This window comes from Saccopteryx bilineata, chromosome 9 (assembly GCF_036850765.1).
Source record: "Saccopteryx bilineata isolate mSacBil1 chromosome 9, mSacBil1_pri_phased_curated, whole genome shotgun sequence".
Lineage (NCBI taxonomy): Eukaryota > Metazoa > Chordata > Mammalia > Chiroptera > Emballonuridae > Saccopteryx > Saccopteryx bilineata.
Window position 1 is genome coordinate 95,191,029 of NC_089498.1, and position 9,871 is coordinate 95,200,899.

General features: G+C 39.5%; 1 pseudogene; it reads right to left on the reverse strand.

Annotated features, from left to right (window-relative positions):
* Window positions 1-9,317: 9,317 nt before the first annotated feature.
* LOC136313677 (large ribosomal subunit protein eL29 pseudogene) lies at window positions 9,318-9,668 on the reverse strand (annotated as a pseudogene).
* Between the last annotated feature and the right edge of the window lie 203 nt (window positions 9,669-9,871).

The following is a 9,871-nucleotide window of genomic DNA, read 5'->3' on the forward strand; positions in this document are numbered from 1 at the left end:
TCATTGTTGGTGTATAAAAATGCTTCTGATTTCTGAATATTGATTTTATATCCTGCCACTTTGCTGAATTTATTTATCAGGTCCAGGAGTTTTTTGACTGAGATTTTAAGGTTTTCTATATACAATATCATATCATCTGCAAATAATGATAGTTTTACTTCTTATTTTCCAACTTGAATGCCTTTTATTTCTTCTTTTGGTCTGATTGCTTTGGCTAGGACTTCCAGGACCATGTTAAATAAGAGTGGTGAAAGGGGGCACCCCTGCCTTGTTCCTGATCTTAAGGGTATTGCTTTTAATTTTTGCCCATTGAGTATGATGTTCGCTGTGAGTTTCTCATAGGTGGCTTTTATCATGTTGAGTTATGTTCCCTGTATTCCCACTTTGCTGAGAGTTTTGATCATGAATGGGTGCTGGATTTTATCAAATGCTTTTTCTGCATGTATTGAAATTATCATATGGTTTTTCTCCTTCTTTTTGTTTCTGTGATGAATCACATTGATTGATTTATGAATATTGTACTAGCCTTGCCTCCCCAGAATAAATCCCACTTGATCATGGTGTATGATATTTTCCATATATTGTTGGATCTGGTTTGCTAATATTTTGTTGAGGATTTTAGCATCTATATTCATCAGAGATATTGGCATATAATTTTCTTTCTTTGTGTTGTCTTTGTCTGGTTTTGGAATCAGAATTATGCTTGCCTCATAAAAGGAGCTTGGAAGTCTTCTTTCCTCTTGAATTTTTTGAAATAGTTTGAGAAGGATAGGAGTTAGTTCTTCTTTGAATATTTGGTAGAATTCAGTTGTGAAGCCATCAGGACCAAGATTTTTCTTTGTTGGGAGTTTTTTGATAACTGTTTAGATCTCATTTGGTGTAATCGGTCTGTTTAGGTTTTCTGATTCTTCCAGATTGATTTTTGGAAGATTGTATGTTTTAAGGAATTTGTCCATTTCATCTAGGTTGTCTAGTTTTTTGGCATACCGTTCTTCATAGTATTTTCTTACAATATTTTGTATTTCTGTTGTGTCAGTTGTTATTTCTCCTCTCTCATTTCTAATTTTATTTATTTGAGTCCTCTCTCTCTTTTTCTTGGTTAGTCTCGTTAAAGGTTCATCAATCCTGTTTGCCTTTTCAAAAAACCAGCTCCTAATTTCATTGATCCTCTGTATTGTTTCTTTAGCCTCTATGTCATTTATTTCTGCTCTGATCTTTATTATTTCCTTTCTTCTACTACATTTGGGCTTTACTTGCTGTTCTTTTTCTAATTCTTTTAGATGCAGGGTTAAGTTGTTTATTTGAGCTTTTTCTAGCTTCTGAAAGTGTGCCTATAGTGATATGAACTTCCCTCTCAGCACTGCTTTTGCTGTGTCCCATAAATTTTGAGTTGTTGTATGCTCATTGTCATTTTTTTCTAGGAATTTTTCTATTTCTTCTTTGATCTCATACTTAATCCATTCATTATTTAACACCCTGCTGTTTAGTTTCCATGTGTTTGAGAATTTTCGAGCTTTTCTGTTGTGGTTCATTTCTAGTTTCATGCCATTATAATCGGAGAAAGTGCTTCATATGATTTTAATCTTCTTAAATTTTTTGAGAGCACTTTTGTGCCCTAACATGTTGTCTATCCTAGAGAATGTACCATGAGCACTTGAAAAGAATGTATATTCTGCTGCTTTAGGGTGAAAGGTTCTGAAGATATCTATTAAATTGAGTTAATCTAGTGTGTCCAATAAGTCTGCTGTTTCTTTGTTAATTTTCTTTCTTGAGGATCTATCTAGTGTTGTTAGTGGGGTATTGAAATCCCCTACTATTATAGTATTGCTGTTGATCTCACCCTTTAAATCCATCAAAGTCTGCTTTATATATTTCGTGCTCCTATATTAGGTACATAGGTATTTATAATAGTTATATCTTCCTGTTGGATTACTCCCTTTATCAGTATGTAGTGGCCTTCTTTATCTCTTACTATATCTTTTGTTTTAAAGTCCAAATTTCTGATATAAATATTGCTACCCCTGCTTTTTTTTCATTTCCGTTTGCATGAAATGTTTTTTCCATCCTTTTACCTTCAGTCTATGTGTGTCTTTTGTTCTAAGGTGTGTCTTTTGTAGACAACATATGTATGGGTTCTGTTTTCTTATCCACGCAGCTACCCTATGTCTTTTGATTGGATCATTTAATCCATTTACATTTAAGGTTATTATTGATATGTAGTTGTTTATTGCCATTTTCTTCTTTAAAGGTGTATTCCTTTTTTTGCTATATTCTTTTCCCACTTTGATCTGTTTACAACAGGCCCCTTAATATTTCCTGCAGCATTGGTTTGGTTGTAATGAATTCCTTGAGCTGTTTTTTGTCTGGGAAGCTTTTTATTTCTTCTTTGATTTTAAATGATAGCCTTACTGTATAAAGTAGTCTTGCTTGTAGATTCTTGTTCTGCATTACTTTGAATATTTCTTACCATTCCCTTCTGGCCTCAAGTGTTTCTTTTGAGAAGTCGGATGTCATCCTTATGGGGGCTCCTTTGTAGGTGATTGCTTTTTTTTCTTTTGCAGTTTTTAATATTTTTTCTTTATTGCTTAGTTTTGGTATTTTAATTATGATGTGTCTTGGTGTAGGTTTCTTTGGGTTTCTCTTTAATGGAGTCCTCTGTGCTTCTTGAGCTTTTGAGATTTTCTCCTGCATTAATTTAGGGAAGTTTTCTGCTATGATATGATTGAACAAAGTCTCTATCCCTTGTTCTTTTTCTTCTTCTTCAGGAACCCCTATGATGTGGATGTTATTTCTCTTCATATTGTCACAGAGCTCTTTAAGAGTTTCCTCAGACTTTTTGAGTCTCTTTTCTTTGTTCTTCTCTGCTTTCATGCCTTCATTCCAGTTGTCCTTCAACTATCTGATTCGATCCTCAGCTCTATCTATCCTGTTTTTAATTCCTTCCATTGTGGTCTTTATTTCTGATATTGTTTTTGTCATTCCCATCTGATTTTTTTATACTTGCTATTTCTTTATTTAGGTGTTCACAATGACCATCCATTGTTCTTCTAAGATCCCTAAGCATCCTTACAATCATTATTTTGAACTCCACATCTGGAAGTTTGATTATTTCCATATCACTCAGTTCATCTCCTGAAGGTATCTCTTGTGTTTTCATTTGGATTGCACTTTTTTGTCTTCTCATTGTTTTTGGGTGTTTTATTTGTAGAGTTGGTTGAGTCTCAGCTTGGTGTTGTCTGCCTCCAGTTTTCAGTTGTGTTATATCTAGGTCTTCTTGTGTTGGCATCAGCTATTATTTGTAATCCACTTTCGGATTTGGGCAGCTTTGAAGTATTGATTTGTTTGTTTTCTTAACAGGTGATAGTCTTGTTTATTGATCTCAGCAGGGGGCTTCCTTGAAACTGTATCCAGGAATGCAATGGGTGTAACCTGAGACTCTGAAGACCTTTTCTGCCAACTAATCTCTCTGGGGGCAGGGTGTTTTCTCAACTTTTGTAGGGGGAGGTGTATCTCAGATCTCCATGGAGACCTGAGTTACTGCCCCTCCTCCCCACTTCTTGTTTTCAGCTGTGTCTTGTTGCGCTGATTGGAGCTGGAGAGATGTCCGGAGATCTTCGATCTGGAAGCAATTCAGTACTCTTTTGTGGAAGGTTCAGTTCCTCCCCCAGCTATGGTCGCCTCCAGCATGGATGAGTCAGCTTTTTTAGTTTGTTTCCTGCATTCCTTAGCCCCTCACAGTCTGTCCCTCTCACTCTCCTTTCCACTTTGTAGATAAGCTGGTGTTTTTAACACGCCTTGCTCCCTTGTCACCAGGCAAGTGGCTGTAAGCTGTATTTTCTTCTCTTTTCCCTGGAGTGAGATCCCCTCTGGGGATCTGGGCTCCCCCTTCCCTCCATTCCTGTAAGCAGAGGAGATTCAGGCGCTCCCTACCAGGTTTGTTGTGGCTTCTTCTTTGCTTCTTGTTTTTTGAGAGCTGTTCTTGCAGTCCAGAGTTCATTTTTCATGCTGATTTTTCCTAAATTGATTTGTATTCCAGTTCGGTGGTGAGATCTGGGCGGCTGTGTGTCTGCCTACTCTGCTGCCATTTTCCCATCTCTTTCTGCATGTTTTGATTCATACATTTATAGTTATGGAAATTAATATTAACAAGTAAATAAATAAATATTAATTTAGAAGAATTTTGATTGGTACAGTGAAGAAGACAAATGAGCACTCATTAAAGATAGCAAAGAGAGATGGGCTATTAATGAGGTTATCTGGAAGTTTTCCCTGGGGAGAGGAAATTGATGGAGATCAAAGGATAGGGAGCAGTACCTGCTTTTAATAGGAAATCTCTTCTCTCTCATTTAGTTTCCCCTTGACCTCTATGTTAACAATATGGAAGCTTCAGTTTTGTCAGTACTTACATCATACATGATTATCCATGTAATTATATAATCCATACAACTAGGTATCAATATTTTATTATAATTTTTGTTGAAATTTTTTCCTTCCTTCCTTCCTTCTTTCTTTCTTCCTTTCTTTCTTTTTTTTCTTTTCTTTGCAAGAGGAAGGGTAATAGAGAGACAGACTCTTGCTGTGCCCTGACAGGATCTTCCTGGTAATTCCTATATGGACCCAATGTTCTGTCCATCTTGAGCCATGCTTGCAACTAAGCTATTTTTAGCGCCTGTGGTGGAGGCTCCACAGGGCCATCCTCAGTGCCCAGGGCTGATGTGCTTGAACCAATCAAGTGATGGCTGTGGGAGGGGAAGAGAGAGAAAGAAAGTGGAGGGGGAAGGTTGGAGAAGCAGATGGTCGCTTCTCCTGTGTTCCCTGACTGGGAATCAAACCCAGGACTTCCACATGCTGGATTGATGCTGTACTTCAGAGCCCAACTGGCTCTGACCAATTTTTGTTGACCTTATAAACAAAATATTCTTGGATTCTCTGTCCTCTTCTTTGCCCCTCATCTGTAAAGTTTTTATATGTAGTATGGGAATTTATTCCTTTTTCAATTGTAATAATGTCTGATATTTTTGGTCTTATTCTTGACTTTTTCTAGATGTTTTTGGCTATTATGTTTTAGTTTTCAACCTTGGTTGGCATTTCTGCTGAGTTTTATATTATGGCACTATTTATATTTTTGTCATTGGTAAGCTCTGATAGGAAGCAGCCTAGTTTCTGTGTTAATTCATGTGATGACCTTTGAATCTCTCTTAAGATGCTACCTGAAATTATCCCCCTTCCCAGCTTTATTGAGGTATAATCAACACATAAAAATTATATATACTTAAGGTTTACAACATGATGTTTAAATATACATCTACGTTGTGAAATGTTCACTACAGTCCAGCTTATTAACACACCTACCACCTCACACAGTTACTGTTTTATTTTTTATTTTTTTGGTGAGAATGATTAAGAGCTACTGTGGGCAGATTTCAAATACAAAACACAGCATTACTACCCAGTCACCATGCTGTGTGTTAATAACAAGACTCATCCATCCTGCACAACTGAACATTTGCACCTCTGACCAACAGTTTTTAAGTTCTGTTTCCTGCAGTACCCCTGTTTCCTCAAGTGCACTGGTCCCCCTTCTTGTGGCTCCTTAAGGCAGTTGGTTTTCCTAAATTGGGTCGACCCTTTAGCATTTACAGTTATAAAGAAAGTTTTAGATTTGAGACACTGGGTAGTGGTTGTTCATTAGTGTGCTGATTGTGATGCCAGAGTTCAACTTTGCCTGTCCAGTATTTCACCCTGTCCTCCCTGGGGGGGGTGCATTCTTCCCTGGCAGGAGGGTGATGTTCAAGGTAGAGACAGGTGATATAGGACCCCTTTCCACTGGAGTGAAGGTGAGTGCATTAGGAGATGTTAATGCTATTTCAGGTAGACAGTTATTTTTTTCCCCTCTATCCACAAGGGCAGGGGGATGTCCTTAGGGTCCTTTCAGGCTACTTTGCTTGGACCAGTACCTGATGGAATGCTCCCTCATGGTACTTCCCCTTGGCCCAGAGTTACAAATTTCTTGGACTTTCTGGTTCTCTGATGGGAATCTTTTCTGTTTGATGCTTTAAACATTTGCATTATTTAAAAAGTTTTTCAGCTATCTCAATAGGATTGGGAGGAAAATATTTCTATGTGACTCATGTTGCCATTAAGTTCAGAAGTCTAGATGTAGGTACTTTATTGGATGATCCTATTTTACCCCTTTTCCCTTCCCACCTTGCTGGCAAAACATGAGGGCTAAGGTCAAGATTGTTTAGTCAGAACTAAAACAATAAACTTAAAAAAAATGTAGATTTAAGAGTTTGCTGGGTTTCAATTTATCTGCTACATGGGGTGTTTCAAGTCTTTTCCGAGCATGGCACCAAGTCAATTCGGCCATATCACAGTGGTGTCTCCTCTAGACCAGTGTTTAACTGGGGATTTTGGGGGCTGGTGAAGGTGGTGGGAGACATTTACTTATAGGCCAATGAGAATAAGAACTAACAGAGGGAGAAGTAAATTAGAAAGAAGCATTTGTGAGAAATGACATGGAGAAGACCAGGAAGTGCAGGCTCATCTGAGTACAACAAGAATCTTTCATGACTTATATGCATGAAAGTGTTGGGAGATGCCTTGAAGGAAGCTGCATGGGTGGGTACAGATGTTTAAGAGCTCTTTGTCCTAAGATAGTTGGATTCAATTTAACTGGAATTAGAGAATCACACAAGGCAACAGCATGATTGGAGAAGGGTATCAGGTGCCAGTGTGTGCCACGCTGGCCATTTGGACAAATGTACAAATGTACCTCAGGGCCAAGACAGTGCTAGGGGCCTGCACTACTTAAACAAATTGGCTGACAGGAGGTATCCCATGAATTATTAGGGCTTCAGAGCCAGGCTTAGGTTGACTGATGACTACAAGACAAAATGGGCATGAATAAGTCAGGTCAGGATCCCAGCAGAAAGAGCCTACCTGTGCATGTGTGCTGGATGAGGGGAGAGGCCAAGATTAAGGTCAGCATAGAGGAGCTAGGGAACAGGGGAGGTGGTCTGGAGAGGGGGTCTGTGTGCAGAGGATCACAGCTCTGGTGCTTTGGCGATTCAGGGCCCAGCATGATGGAGATGGCTAAAGTCTTTTCAAGATCACAAGTGGAATTGATCCGAATGGAGAAGAGAGGAGAAAGATCACATGTAAGGGAAAAAATTGTGAATTTATCTGGGGGCATGTGGAATTTGAGGTATCTCTGGCACACTCAGGAGGGACATTCAGTAAACAAGTGGCAACGTCCAGTTCAGCACTGAACATGGGCTATGAAGAGAAGTCAGGAAGTGGGTCATTGAGATATGGTTTTGACAGTGATGGCAATCAACAAGGTGCTCAGATTGAAACAAAGCTAATGTAGGAAAATTCTGATCAAGGAGAGCACAGTAAAGGTCTACTGCATCCCTGAAGCATTTCTTTACCTGTAAAGAATATTTTATTTCAGTACAATGAGAATTCCACCATTTGATTATTAGTAGTGTTTAGAATAAATGACTTAGAGGAACTTGGCCCAACATGAGAGCTGCTAAAATGGGCTAGATTTGTTGCCACCCTTTCTGAATGTTTGGGGTATAACTGGGCTGTTCACTTTGTATGCCCCCCCAGACTAGATCTATTTTCTAATGAATAACAATCCATTTATCAAGTTTTCAGTTTTACATACTGTTCATCTGTTACTTTATGTCTCTACTCTTTCCCACAGCCATTAGTTTTTGCAATCTGTAACTCAAAACAACCTCCAGGACATCAATACTCAAGGTAGAGAAAGTCTACCATGATTTCAGTAGAAGGAGGGGGAGCAAACAGTCTACTTACTTGCTTGGAAGGACATGTGTCCAAAACAGCTATTTGACTTTGTATTCACTTTTCGACTAGCTGTGTTGGCCTTATGTTTCTTATTACACTGTAAATCTCTTTTACTATATTGAAAATTGAGAAACACATTTTTTTTTCTCTTTGGCTCTTTGTGGTGAGTGATGCATCTAAAGGCCATGCGTGGACAAGTGTACAAGTGCCAGTGGAAAATGGCTTTTTTGGAATAGCAGGTTTGGTCCTCAGAGGCTAAGAGTCCTCCATGTAGTGAGTGATGAGTCTGGATTCTGCTGTGTATATTAAGGTAATTTTCCTACTTAGCTCCAGATGTGGAGATGAGATTCAGTTTTATTGTGCCTAAAAGAACACATCCTTCAAAGTATGTATGCTACCGACATGGAATGTGACCACAGAGTTTCCTGTGAGGAACCTCCAGCTCCTAGAAGGAGAAAGGCCTTGGCAGGAGCAAGTTCTAGCCCTGTCTTCTGCTCTAGTAGAGTTGGGGTGATTTGGAAGATGATGGATTCTCACTGCCTGGGTGCCAGATGGTGAAGGAAGGGCAGAGAAAGGCAAGGAGTTGAGCTAGTAAAGGGCAAGGATGCTGAATGGTGTTGTCTTGCCAGGTACAGCATCAATGAATAAAGACCCAGGAAGAACAAGGTTCCATGCTCCTGTTCTGTTTTTGTGAATTAGTTGAAAAAATTTTTTAAATTTTTATTTATTTATTCATTTTAGAGAGGAGAGGGAGAGGGAGAGGGAGAGGGAGAGGGAGAGGGAGAGAGAGAGAGAGAGAGAGAGAGAGAGAGAGAGAGAGGAGAGACAGAGAGAAGGGGGGAGGAGCTGGATGCATCAACTCCCATATGTGCCTTGACCAGGCAAGCCCAGGGTTTCGAACCGGCGACCTCAGCATTTCCAGGTCGACGCTTTATCCACTGCGCCACCACAGGTCAGGTTTAGTTGAAAAATTTTAAGAGACTCACTCAATATCTTCTTACTAGTTCCTGAAACAACAATAAAATCACAAAGTGAACATTGTGAATCTTAGGACAAAAGAGAGCTGATAGCCTCTCATTTCTGAATTTCCCCCACAGGTTTCTTGTTATGAGGTAGCCCAATCTATGCATGACCACATCATGAAAGCATGAATGCATCCTATCAAAGGGAAGCCCATTCCTTCTTTGAAGAATTCAGGTGTTTGAACATGTCTTAATTATATTATTGTGACAATTACCTTTTCTCTGAGTCTTTCTCCCTTTTGTTTTAGTTCATTTTTATTTTATTCTTTTATTTATTTTATATATCCTCAGGTTTATTTGTACCAATAGCATAAGAGAATACCAGCCCCATGCAGATAGCAGCCTAGGGATTACACCAATCCTTCTGTTGGCACACAGAGGCCTCTACTATGGAGCCTTCCTGGGGCCTGGGAGCCTGAGCCTGAGTTGGAACTGCAGCCATAGATGGGGCCTTGTTTTGACCCTTGGCCTTGGACTTCAAAGCCTGATATGCTTGGTGATGTGGGCACAGGTGTGTTTCCTAAGTTTGGAGTGAGCATTGTAGGCAAATTGACAGAGCTTACAGCTGCCTCCCCTTGGGATCTTGGGCTTGACCTCTTTGGGCTTTATGAGGACCCTGACATCCCCTACACATGCACTCATGGCCTTGGCATTGTTCGCTTGCAACTTCTTCAGACCCTTGTTCTTCTTGGTGAAATGCGTGTTCCTCAAGAACTTGGTGTTCAGTCCCTTAAGAGATTCATATATTTGTAGTCTGGGTTTTCTGATGCTTGTTCTATACCATTTTGGGGACTGGTTGTATGTGGTGTGGTTCTTGGACTTGGTCATGTCTGCACCAATGCCCGCAGCTCCCAAACTGCCTGGGACCGAGTTTCAGTCTATTCTTTTAAAGGAACACAAAAAGCCAGAATGTCCATTATTAAGGCCAACTATCTATTAGACTGCAGGCATACAAAGTGATAAGTACATGTCTTTGTTTGTAAGAAGATTATAATTGAATGGAGAAAAGGAGAAAACCACAAACTTCCCAA